Source organism: Euprymna scolopes, chromosome 22 (assembly GCF_053919585.1).
Source record: "Euprymna scolopes isolate OS-2025 chromosome 22, ASM5391958v1, whole genome shotgun sequence".
Taxonomy (NCBI): Eukaryota; Metazoa; Mollusca; class Cephalopoda; order Sepiida; family Sepiolidae; genus Euprymna; species Euprymna scolopes.
This window is the reverse complement of record NC_136503.1, coordinates 105168258-105182143: the sequence shown is the minus strand read 5'-3', so window position 1 is coordinate 105182143 and position 13886 is coordinate 105168258.

The window sequence follows — 13886 nt, the reverse complement described above, 5'->3', positions numbered from 1 at the left end:
ATAGGACGCAGATGCTTCAGGTATTCTCCCTTTAAATGAAGAGAAATTACTAATTGGGTGTTTCTTTGTTAACCCCCCCAATTTTTCTTTTTTTCAATTTTACTAAAACATATTTTCCTTTTTGAAATGAAAATCATGGTTTGTTTATGTTGTTATAACATGTATTTCATAGTTGATTTTTTTTTTTTTCATGGTGGTCACCACTTATCAAAGCCCGGAAGCCACTCGGGGATAAGGGTTATTGCAAGTACAGTACGTTAGTGTGGAGATTTGATGAAGTGTTTACTTAAGGAGGTGGTTCATCAGGAATTTGTTAACATTGGACTTGAAGACATCCAGCTTGTAGTCAGGTGGGAAGCAGGCAGACGGAACAGAGTTCCACAGGCGTGCAGTTCTAAGAAAGAAGCTTTGTTCATGGAATCCACGTTTTGATTTAGGCACTGATTTATGTAAATATAGTTTCATTATATGTAAATATCAGCATTGATGGTTGCTGATTTATTTATATTTTCAGAAAAACATTTTTGTTAATTATACATGTAAAGAAAAGGAAACTTGATCATCAACTATTTCAAGAAAATTGGTTAAAAGTAAAGAACTTTACCTCATGCATCGTGTGGCTTGTGTTAGGAAAGAAAAAAAAAAGAAGAGAAAATAAAAATGGCCGCCCCTTGGTATTTATGGACTGAAAATCACGTGATGTGACGAGAAGGGGTATGCAAATGAGATGTGGTTGAGTCTCTCTATAAAAGAGCCGTCTTCTTTATTTTGGGCAACAGTTGGATTTGAGTTTGAGACTTTTGATCTGAGGTTGAGTTCAAATTTAACGTCAAAAAGAATATGGATTTTTAAGACAATAGATTATGCTAAAACTTTCTTTATTTTGGGCAACAGTCGGATTTGAGTTTGAGACTTTTGATCTGAGGTTGAGTTCAAATTTAACGTCAAAAAGAATATGGATTTTTAAGACAATAGATTATGCTAAAACTTCTGTAAAGTTGAATGTAATAATCAAAGAAGAAAGCGCCCTTGTGTGTGTGTGTGTATTGTGTGGTTATACAACTTACCTTTAGATGGGAACTGAGAGAGAGAGATTAAAGATGGCAGCCATGGATTTATAAGGTGTAGTCTTGTGGAATCTCACGAGATCTCATCTTCCACTGCACACGTATGCAAATGGAATGGAGTCAGTTTTCTAATAAAATGCCTGTTGGCAGAGGTGGTTGGGGGAACACGTGCTGGAAGCTGAGAGAGAGAGAGAGAGAGAGAGAGTTGACAGTGACGAGTTCTGGCTGAACTTTTGCTTATTGTATTTATTTTGTTTAATTTTGCTGTTTACCAGCCAATTTAGCTGCAACTTCATGAAAAAAAGCAATGGTTGGCAGGTTGAAAGGATTTATAAATTTTCTTGAAAATCATATTGTCTGCAAAATTTGAATTTTCATTGTATTAGTGTATTAGTTATCTTTGAATATGGCTGCTGATGACTATTGTTGTTGGAATAGTCAACTTTATTGTTTCTCATTCTTTACCCGTATATAGCCAGTTCAAGTCTCTTCTCCAAGGAATTGAGTATGCATATGGAGATCTGCTGGCTTAGTCGAGGCAAAGTTTTAACTAAATTTGCTAGGTGTTTCTTGATGAGAAAAAGAAACACTGTCCTGACATGAATAATGAAAACTTGTTGAAGTTGATGTTTGTGACTGATAGATAGAGCTGTGACAACAGCATATTCTTTTTATTCTTTTGACTCTCGAGTATATATCTGACACAGTTAATCAACTGAGAACCACATCAGTCTATATAAAAACATATAAGATATTGACAGATATATGCTCAAAAGTCAAAACAATGAAGAGAATATACTGTTGTCACAACCCGACTGATATGTAAGAGCGATGTAAACAATTTTGTACTATTTCTTGTATTCTTATTAACTAAGTTATCTTTAGACATTATTGTATGGATGCATGTTATAAATAAATAAGGTCAGACAGACTGGAGATCTTGGAAGCTGGTCTCTGGGGGCCTTGTCTCATATAAGAACATTAGACAGAAAAAATTACATCCCAAAAGGTAGGATAAACGAAAAGTGCAAGTACTTTAAGTTGAAGATTGGCACAATGAGAAAAATAAAAACGTTTTAGGTCAAAAGTGTTGTGGAGACGCCCACTAAATAACATAGGCGGGTGAGTGAGATATATAAAGGTATCAATCACCAATACCGGGGGAGTCCGGCAACGACCGTCAAATAGGCAAGATGCTTATGCTGCCTCCAGTAAGACATGCAACACGCCACCTGCCGGAATATCTCCAACTGAAGTATATCTGAAGACATGTAAATATGTATATAACTTTTCTTCCTAATATATTATTGTATACCCTTACTTTCGTGTTCTTGTTAATTATTTGTGCAGGCACAACAAAAAGATATAACCCATTTATGCTAAATTTAAGGTTTTTAATATGGTCAAATTTGTGTTCATTTTTGCATTAAATACTAATGCCTAACTCTGCATTAAATGGATATCATAATACTTAGTTCACTGCACTTTATTATACCTAAGGTCCATAGTTTCCAAGAAAAAGTGGAAGCAAATATGGTATTATGGTGACTAATCCCCATTAATCCCTAATTGTGTACTAAAACCAGTCATTTCTGCTGTAAACTTTATTTGAGGAAACCATGCTTTTTCTTTTGAAAAAAAAATTAACTCTTGTTTTTGTAACTTGTTTCATTGTGTCGGTCAGCATTAACCATATTCAGGTTTAACTGGTTTCCTCCAAAGGAGAAAGTTTCATGGGAGTATGAAATTCACAAGCAGTCCAAAAACGTTGGAAAATCACACTCAAGATGAGAACAGTAGTCCGATGAATCAAAATAATATGAAAAAAATATTGTGAAACTTGAATTTAATCCAAAAAAACTATTTAAAAATAGCGCGGTGGCAAAAGTGCACAAGCACCAAGAAATATAATACCGATGACTTCAGAATTGACAATAATTGAAGCGAGCTCCCAAGATCTGCATCCCCCATTTTTGTTCTGACCTTCATCTTCGAGCAGCTTTTGACCTTAATCAATGATGTCTTGTAAGTAAAAACAAACATGAAAAAGCACAGTGTCATTAATTTATTAAGTCAATTTAACAATCACCGGCTGGTTAGTTGCATCATAAATTTCAAGACCCTTTAATTACCTCTATTAAGATGACCAGAGAGATAAGCAATTTCACATGGAAATCTTTATGCCTGCTTTGATTCTTGTCAAATTCAAAATGGCTGCGTTGTGGGTTGATTCATGTGTTCACAAGGATTTTCAGCATAATTTTTTTTTTACTCTTCCACATAAATGGCTACTATTTGGGATCATGTTTCCAGGGGACTATATAGCAAGATGTTTGTTTACATTACATTTAAACTTCTGCATGTCAGTAAAGTTAGGGAAACAGGAAACAAGGAGGGAAATCCAAAGTTTAGCAGTCTAAAGGAATAAGCTATTAGCCTAGAAAACTTTTCAGCATCTAGGAACCTTTACAGTGAACAGGTGGGATTTTGTTGCTAAACAGGTTTGTCGAGGATATGTATGTCGAGGGGGTACAAGTGTAATGAGTTCATCAGAGCACATTCCAATAAGATACTATTAAAAGGGATGCAACATTGTGGCGATGAGACAGGGGTCGGAGCTGGGTTGGTAATGTGAGATCTACTAGATTGGAAACTTTTTTGGACCCTAAGAGATAGGGAAACATGGGGAACAAGGTGGGCATATATCAGTTGTATGATTATTTTCTTAGCTGGAATAAGTATTTTTAGATAAAAACTGATGCAATTTAAGTTTTATCATTTAGTTTACAAAGAAGAAATACTAGTAGCAAACATATTCCATCTGCCGCATATCCAATAACAATCTGTCCAGCCAGGAAGTGTGCTCATCTCTCATCTCTCAGCTATGGGTTAAATAGTATTACTACTTGTGTGCCAGAAACTATTTCTGTCTTTTTATTCTTTCTTTTATTAGCTTACATTGTTGAGACAGAGAGAGATAGAGAGAGAGAGAGAGAGAGAGAGAGAGAGAGAGAGAAACTGATCGACAGACATATAGAGAGGCAGAGGATATAAGTGGTTGTTATTCTTATTTTCAGAGAGAGAGAGAGAGGGAGAGAGAAAGGAGGGGAAAGAAATAGAGAGAGAGAGGGAGAGAGAAAGGAGGGGAAAGAGAGAGAGAGAGAGAGAGAAACAGACCGACAGACAGACAAATAGTCAGAGGATATAAGTGGTTGTTATTTCAGAGAGAGAGAGAGAGGGAGAGAGAAAGGAGGGGAAAAGAGAGAGAGAGAGAGAGAGAGAGAGAGAAACAGACCGACAGACAGACAAATAGGCAGAGGATATAAGTGTTTGTTATTCTTATTTTCAAAGAAAGAGAGAGGGGGAGGGAGAGAAAGAAAGAGAGAGAGAGGGGGGAGGGGATCATTGAAGAGAGAGTGATAGATACCATATAAAATAAGAGGGGGGGGGTCAAACAAAATATGGTGAGAGAGAAAGAGAGTGATATAGAGAAACTGTAATAGATGGGTCACGTTTTTATAGAAGTTACTCCAGACAAGGCGTGAAGGCACTTGATGTAATGGGCTACTAGGACAAAAGATTATGATTGTAAAAACAGTAATATCTATTGACATTAGTCTTTGAAAAATCAAGGCTTTAGGTGGAAGGGAAACAGCCAGTAAAAAAAGGGTTCCACAAGTTTGCAGTTCTTGGAAAGAAGCTGCTGGAATGGGAAGCTGTATTACAATCTATATATCTATAAAACTGCAATTGTGTGTGTGTGTGTGTGTGTACATTTCCCTACCAAACTACTCTATCAATTTTCAGTCTACAGACTCGAGATTTGATATAAGGGGTATTTAGATTTGAGAAAATCTTTTTAATTGGTTTTAGGCCAGAAATTTGGCTGTCAAGGGGTCAAAGTTCAATGATTTGACCTTTGAAAACTCTACCAAACTCCTCTGCCAATTTTGGGTCTAAACACTTGAAATTTTAGGTGGAGGTTACTTGGACATAGATCAAGCTTTTTAATTTCATTTGAGCCCAAAACAATAAATGTTAAGGGGTCAAAATTTGGGTCAAAGTTTTATAAAAAATTACCATCTGAGGTCTCTATCAAATTACTCAGCCAATTTTTGGTCTAAACATTTGAAATTTTACATAAAGTGTATTCAGACATAGCACAAGTTTTTTAATCAGTTTTTGCGTGAAAATTTTGCTGCTAAGGGGTCAAAGTTCAAAAGATTTTACCTTTGCGGTCTCTAGCAAACTATTCAGCAAATTTTGGGTGTAAACATTTGAAACTTTACATAAAGAGTATTCAGACAGGCAGCAAGCTTTTTAATCAGTTTATGGGCGAAATTTGGCTGCTAAGAGGTCAAAGTTGAAAGAATTGACCTTTGCAGACTCTATCAAATTCTTCGACCAATTTTGGGTCTAAACACTTATAATTTTAGATGTAGGTTACCTGGACATAAGTCACACATTTTAATATATTAATACATATGCACATAAAGATATGAACAGTACATAGGGCCCAAGCAAAGCCGGGTAGAACTGCTAGTGATGTATAAAAAACAGCGAATTGATGGAGAGCATTAGACCAACGAGTCAAATGAGTCAGACCATTTGACATAATAGTATTTGGAGAAAAGACTGAGACTAGCAACATCATGTCTGTGAGAGAAGGGTTGCAGAGAAGAAATGTCCAGAAGAAATTTTTTTGCCGGGCTTCTCGACAAGCTTACATTTATTTAGAACTTTCCTTATACTTCCTAGATTATGATATCTCCGATTCCATGAACAAAGCTTCTTTCTTAGAAGTGCATGCCTGTGGAACTCTCTTCCGTTTGCCTGTTTCCCACCTAACTACAACTTGGATGTCTTCAAGTCCAACATAAACAAATTCCTGATGAACCGCCCCCTTAAGTAAGACACTTTATCAAATCTCCAATACTAACGATTACTAGGATACTATCCAATTGATTACTGTACACGCAATAACCCTTATCCCCGAGTGGCTTCCGGGCCTTGATAAGTGGTGACCTCCATGTAAAAAAAAAAACAATAAATATCTGTGAATGGACGTCATCTCTACATTCATTTTGATTGACTTTTAAAATATTCCCTCTATTCCGTCCATTTGTGTGCTTGTTCGTCTTTTTCGTATAAATAAAGCAAAACTCATCGAAGCAAAGCTGTCAGCGGCCTTCCCGCTTTGATAAATGTGGGGGAAACCCTTCATATCAGACAATTGCTATTCATTTGAAAGTTCTCCTTTTTCAGAGGAAGCTGGTTTTCCCCAACATCGTGAGGAAACAAATAATGGCAGAAAGCTGAAAGCATAACTGGCCTTCAGCCAACGTTCATTTCTGCACCTGCGTGATTCTTAAATTATTTGTGCAAGTCTATCTATATAAGAGCCAGGTACGTCCAGGGATGGAATACTGTTGCCACATTTGGGCAGGAGCTGCTAGAAAGGACTTGTCCTGCCTTGATAGAGTTCAGGATAGACTCCGTAGCCTCGTAGGAGATGTCCTTTTCTCTTCTTTGCAGCCTCTATCTCACAGAGGAGATATTGCGAGTTTGTCTTTGATGTATCGTTATTTTCATGGAAAGTGTTCGACTGAGCTTCGGTCTATGGCCCCCCCCCCCTCGCCAAACACTCGTCTAGCTGTAAACACTATCAATAATTCCCCCCACTCTTTATCTGTGCCTAAACCTAAACGTAGATTCCATGAACAAACCTTCTTTCTTAGAACTGCACGCCTGTGGAATTATCTTTTCTTTTTCCTGCTTTCCGGCTGACTACAATATGGTTGTCTTCAAGTCAAACGTAAATAAGCTCTTGATGAGCCGTTCCATATAAGTTATCAAATTTACCAAATTTTCATTACTAATGATTACTATATTGTCCAATTTCTACTGTACACTCTTTAACCCTTATCCTTGAGTGGCCTCTTGGCCTTGATAATGTGGTGATGCCTATGTAAAAAAAAAAAAAAAAAAAAAAAAGTCAAATTTTTTTATTATAAGATGGCTAAATTTAAAAGCTTTTCACTTCCTGTCACATCTTAGCGTAGCGGTAAGATGTAAGCTTTTCTTTCACTTTCTTTTCCTCCTTCGCATCACGGGTTCGAGTCTGCCTGCCTACTACCACTTTTTTTTTTATATCCAAACACCCGAGCAACGCCGGGCAACGCCGGGCACCCCTGCTAGTAATATAAAAAAAAAAGATCAGCTATTTTGCACCCTTACTGAACCCAGATCAACTTGTAGATCAGCTGTATATTTCAACTGATCCAAAGGAGATGAACAGAAATGGTGTTAGTATAGATATTAATCTTCTGAATAATTTGTTCAGGAATGTATGGAAAAAAAAACAGTGTTGTGCCTAGAATAGAGAATGAAGAGACACTATGTAGAGTTACTCACAAGCTTTGATCAGAAAGAAAAAACCTTATAATGTCAAGAACCTTACCATAATTCTGAAGTTTGTGTTAAAGACCAGAATGCCACACTCTGTCAAACACCTTCTGTCAGACTAAAGCTAATTAAGCAATTAAAAGCGACATAGAAAACATCATGGAATTTCCGCAGAATCCAACAAGTAATAAATCATTTCACTGGGGTTCAGTATCAGGGAATCCAAAAGAGGGTTGATATGCCACAAATAAAATAAACTTATTTACAAAGTGTGAACTTACATTGCTGCGAGTCATCTCCGTCCGATAAATCCAACGATTCTTCAGGCACGCTACCATCTTGCTGTCCAGCTAAGCTACTTTGATCGGGCGTGGTGCACGTACTCATCCCTGGGGTGAAAGAACTCCGTTGGCTACTCGAGCGTCTTGTTAAACCTCCGTGTTGCTTGGACCTGTTGAATGACTTGTTCACCATCTGCTATAAGGTAGAGAAAAGACAACAGACAAAAGTGTTGTAGCGAGAATACCTGACCATGTGAGAGATGCTGGTAAAGTTTTTTTGGGGAGGATGGGCAAAAACAAAACGCTTTCTGCAGTGAGACATGATTTAAAAGTTCTCTTGGTAGAAGGTGAGTTTAAGTACATTTTTGGGTTTGTATTACTGTACACATAGATTCGAAAAAGTTGTCAAAAAACAAATATATAACAAATAAATGTTATCAAAGGCAAGATAAGTTACTTTTCTACCAAACTGGAGATATTTTTTGTGTTTTTATTCAATGTAACATGTTTATTCAGCTTGAAAAACGTACATTGTTTACTGATGTATTGGAAAATTCAAAATGGCGCCCGACTCTCTCTTTAACACGGTAAGTTTGGGAAAAGGTATTATAAATAATAAACTAGATAAAATACTATTAAAAAACAACCGAATATATGTCAAGTTATGTCACGGTAACATATGTTGAGCGAATTTTTAACAGTATTTTGTCTAGTTTATTATTTATAACACTTTTTCCTGAACTTACCGTGTTAAAGAGAGAGTCGGGCGCCATTTTGAATTTTCCAATACATCGGTAAACGCTGTATGCTTTTCGAGCTGAATAAACATGTTACATTGAATAAAAACACGAAAATTATATCCAGTTTGGTAGAAAAGTAACTTATCTTGCCTTTGATAACATTTATTTGTTATATATTTGTTTTTTTGACAACTTTTTCGAATCTATGTGTACAGTAAAACAAACCCACTTTTTTTTTTTTTACACATGTTTGCAAAGCATATCGCCACTTGGATGTAAGGGGCTACTATTTGGGACAATGCCTAGGAAAGATTAACAAGATGTTGGTTTATGTTACATTTAAACTTCTGCATAACAGTACAGCCAGGGAAGCAGGCAGCAGGAAGGGAATTCCAAAGTCTAGCTGTTCTAGGGAGGAAACTATTAGAATGGAAAGCTTTCTGGCATTTAGAGACAACAACAGTGAAGGGGTGAGATCTTATTGCTAAACGGGTTTGTCGGGGATATGTACGTTGCGGGGGTACAAGTGAAACAAGTTCATCAGAACACATTCCATTAAAATATTTGTAAAACAGGCACTTGGACGTAAGGGGCTACTATTTGGGGCCATGTCTACGAAAGATTAACAAGATATTTGTTTATGTTACATTTAAACTTTTTGCATATCGGTACAGCCAGGGAAGCAGGCAGCAAGAGGGAATTCTAAAATTTAGCTGTTCTTAATATTTTGGCCAAAAGTAATCAGTTTTGAAGAATAGCTGAAGTATTGTATCCATTTTGTGCTTCCATATCTCAATTGACAGACCAGCCGCCATGTTTGAAACTTGGGGTCTGGTTTCATACACCATGACCTTTTTTATTTACCCCTGAAAAACCGATGCGTTCCTCTAATCGATTCGTTTGGAAAATATATTGTTGCTGTTTTGCAAACACCCTAAGACAATGAAAACGCTGTGGTGGCAATAATTGACAACCTGATAACTTAATCAAATGAGAATCTTTACTTATATTTAAAAGGCACTTTGTGTGTCTGTATGTGTGTGTGTGTGTGAGCACGTTCCTTATGGACTCCAAAACTGTTGGGCCGATTTTTTTTCAAATTTCACACAAATATATTTTTTGTGTCTGGGAGTGTCCTTAGATAGGCTTTAGCTTTTATATTGGAATACCTTTCATAAGTATTGAAAGTCGATAACTGAAAAAAATCTGAATGAAGAACAAACAGTCCAATCTTGACCAAAGTTAACACTCTTATACAACCTAACATCATAAATGTATTTGAGAAATTTTATCACTACACAAGCAGCATATAAAATCAACAGTAGATTCTTTGAAATGACAGGGGCACATTTGAAATGAATGTTTTTGCTTAAAGCACAAGTGAACCATGATACTTGACTTTTGCATTTTAAACTAATTCAAGTCATTGTATAAAAATAATTTTATAAAGTCTACAGTAGTAGGTTCTCTCTAATGCAATGTAGACTGCAATGTATTGTGGGCTAAGTCACTTCAGGGAGGTGTTGCAGAATTGTGGATATCAAGGTTAGCCCCGCAAACTAAAAAAAAAAAAATAATAATAAAATAAAATAAAAAAAAATTTAAATATATATATATATATATACTTGTTTATTGTTATATAAACATGCTCACATCCCGCTGCTACAAATAGCCACTTGTTTCAATCAAACAACAGATATCATCAGGCAGCGACTTGACTATTTGGGGCCATGTCTACGAAAGATTAACAAGATATTTGTTTATGTTACATTTAAACTTTTTGCATATCGGTACAGCCAGGGAAGCAGGCAGGAAGAGGGAATTCTAAAATTTAGCTGTTCTTAATATTTTGGCCAAAAGTAATCAGTTTTGAAGAATAGCTGAAGTATTGTATCCATTTTGTGCTTGCATATCTCAAGAGGGGACGTAGGTATAGGAAGATTAGAATCCTTTAGACCAAGTCATGTCAACGTGTATTCAATTGAAAATTTCTAAGTCCAAACAAGAGGGGACGTAGGTATAGGTAGATGAGAATCCTATAGACCAAGTCATCTCAGATTGTATTCAATTGAAAATTTCTAAGTCCAAACAAGAGGGGACGTAGGTATAGGTAAATGAGAATCCTATAGACCAGGTCATCTCAGATTGAATTCAATTGAAAATTTCAAAGTCCAAACAAGAGGGGATGTAGGTATAGGTAGATCAGAATCCTATAGATCAAGTCATCTCAGCGTGTATTCAATTGAAAATTTCTAAGTCCAAACAAGAGGGGACGTAGATATAGGTAGATGAGAATCCTATAGATCAAGTCATCTCAGCGTGTATTCAATTGAAAATTTCTAAGTCCAAACAAGAGGGGACGTACGTATAGGAAGATTAATCCTATAGACCAAGTAATTTCAACGTTTATTCAATTGAAAATTTCTAAGTCAAAACAAGAGGGGACCTAGGTATAGGTAGATGAGATTCCTATAGACCAAGTCATCTCAGATTGTATTCAATTGAAAATTTCTAAGTCCAAACAAGAGGGGACGTACGCATAGGTAAATGAGAATCCTATAGACCAAGTCATCTCAGATTGAATTCAATTGAAAATTTCTAAGTCCAAACAAGAGGGGACGTAGGTATAGGTAAATGAGAATCCTATAGACCAAGCCATCTCAGATTGAATTCAATTGAAAATTTCTAAGTCCAAACAAGAGGGGACGTAGGTATAGGTAAATGAGAATCCTATAGACAAAGTCAAGTCAACGTGTATTCAATTGAACATTCTAAGTCCAAACAAGAGGGGACGTAGGTATATGTAGATGATAATCCTATAGACCAAGCATCTCAGATTGTATTCAATTGAAAATTTCTAAGTCCAAACAAGAGGGGACGTAGGTATAGGTAAATGAGAATCCTATAGACCAAGTCATCTCAGATTGAATTCAAATGAAAATTTCGAAGTCCAAACAAGAGGGGACGTAGGTATAGGTAAATGAAAATCCTTTAGACCAGGTCATCTCAGATTGTATTCAATTGAAAATTTCTAAGTCCAAACAAGAGGGGACGTACGCATAGGTAAATGAGAATCCTATAGACCAAGCATCTCAGATTGTATTCAATTGAAAATTTCTAAGTTTAAACAAGAGGGGACGTAGGTATAGGTAAATGAGAATCGTATAGACCAAATCATCTCAGATTGTATTCAATTGAAAATTTCTAAGTCCAAACAAGAGGGGACGTAGGTATAGGTAAATGAGAATCCTATAGACCAAATCATCTCAGATTGTATTCAATTGAAAATTTCTAAGTTTAAACAAGAGGGGACGTAGGTATAGGTAAATGAGAATCCTATAGACCAAATCATCTCAGATTGTATTCAATTGAAAATTTCTAAGTCCAAACAAGAGGGGACGTAGGTATAGGTAGATGAGAATCCTTTAGACCAAGTCATCTCAGCGTTTATTCAATTGAAAATTTCAAAGTCCAAACAAGAGGGGACGAAGGTATAGGAAGATTAGAATCCTTTAGACCAAGTCATGTCAACGTGTATTCAATTGAAAATTTCTAACTCCAAACAAGAGGGGACGTAGGTATAGGTAAATGAGAATCCTATAGACCAAGTCATCTCAGATTGTATTCAATTGAAAATTTCTAAGTCCAAACAAGAGGGGACGTAGGTATAGGTAAATGAGAATCCTATAGACCAGGTCATCTCAGATTGTATTCAATTGAAAATTTTCAATAGGTAAATGAGAATCCTATAGACCAAATCATCTCAGATTGTATTCAATTGAAAATTTCTAAGTTTAAACAAGAGGGGACGTAGGTATAGGTAAATGAGAATCCTATAGACCAAATCATCTCAGATTGTATTCAATTGAAAATTTCTAAGTCCAAACAAGAGGGGATGTAGGTATAGGTAGATGAGAATCCTTTAGACCAAGTCATCTCAGCGTTTATTCAATTGAAAATTTCAAAGTCCAAACAAGAGGGGACGAAGGTATAGGAAGATTAGAATCCTTTAGACCAAGTCATGTCAACGTGTATTCAATTGAAAATTTCTAACTCCAAACAAGAGGGGACGTAGGTATAGGTAAATGAGAATCCTATAGACCAAGTAATCTCAGATTGTATTCAATTGAAAATTTCTAAGTCCAAACAAGAGGGGACGTACGTATAGGTAAATGAGAATCCTATAGACCAAGTCATCTCAGATTGAATTCAATTGAAAATTTCTAAGTCCAAACAAGAGGGGACGTAGGTATAGGTAGATGAGAATCCTTTAGACCAAGTCATCTCAGCGTTTATTCAATTGAAAAGTTCAAAGTCCAAACAAGAGGGGACGAAGGTATAGGAAGATTAGAATCCTTTAGACCAAGTCATGTCAACGTGTATTCAATTGAAAATTTCTAAGTCCAAACAAGAGGGGACGTACGTATAGGTAAATGAGAATCCTATAGACCAAGTAATCTCAGATTGTATTCAATTGAAAATTTCTAAGTCCAAACAAGAGGGGACGTACGTATAGGAAAATGAGAATCCTATAGACCAAGTCATCTCAGATTGTATTCAATTGAAAATTTCTAAGTCCAAACAAGAGGGGACCTAGGTATATGTAAATGAGAATCCTATAGACAAAGTCAAGTAAACGTGTATTCAATTGAACATTCTAAGTCCAAACAAGAGGGGATGTAGGTATAGGTAAATGAGAATCCTATAGATCAAGTCATCTCAGCGTGTATTCAATTGAAAATTTCTAAGTCCAAACAAGAGGGGACGTTGATATAGGTAGATGAGAATCCTATAGATCAAGTTATCTCAGCGTGTATTCAATTGAAAATTTCTAAGTCCAAACAAGAGGGGTCGTACGTATAGGAAGATTAATCCTAAAGACCAAGTAATTTCAACGTTTATTCAATTGAAAATTTCTAAGTCCAAACAAGAGGGGACCTAGGTATAGGTAGATAAGATTCCTATAGACCAAGTCATCTCAGATTGTATTCAATTGAAAATTTCTAAGTCCAAACAAGAGGGGACGTACGTATAGGTAAATGAGAATCCTATAGACCAAGTCAAGTCAACGTGTATTCAATTGAATATTTCTAAGTCCAAACAAGAGGGGACATAGGTATAGGTAGATGAGAATCCTATAGACCAAGCATCTCAGATTGTATTCAATTGAAAATTTCTAAGTCCAAACAAGAGGGGACGTAGGTATAGGTAAATGAGAATCCTATAGACCAAGTCATCTCAGATTGTATTCAATTGAAAATTTCTAAGTCCAAACAAGAGGGGACCTAGGTATAGGTAAATGAGAATCCTATAGACCAAGTCAAGTCAACGTGTATTCAATTGAAAATTTCTAAGTCCAAACAAGAGGGGACGTAGGTATAGGTAAATGAGAA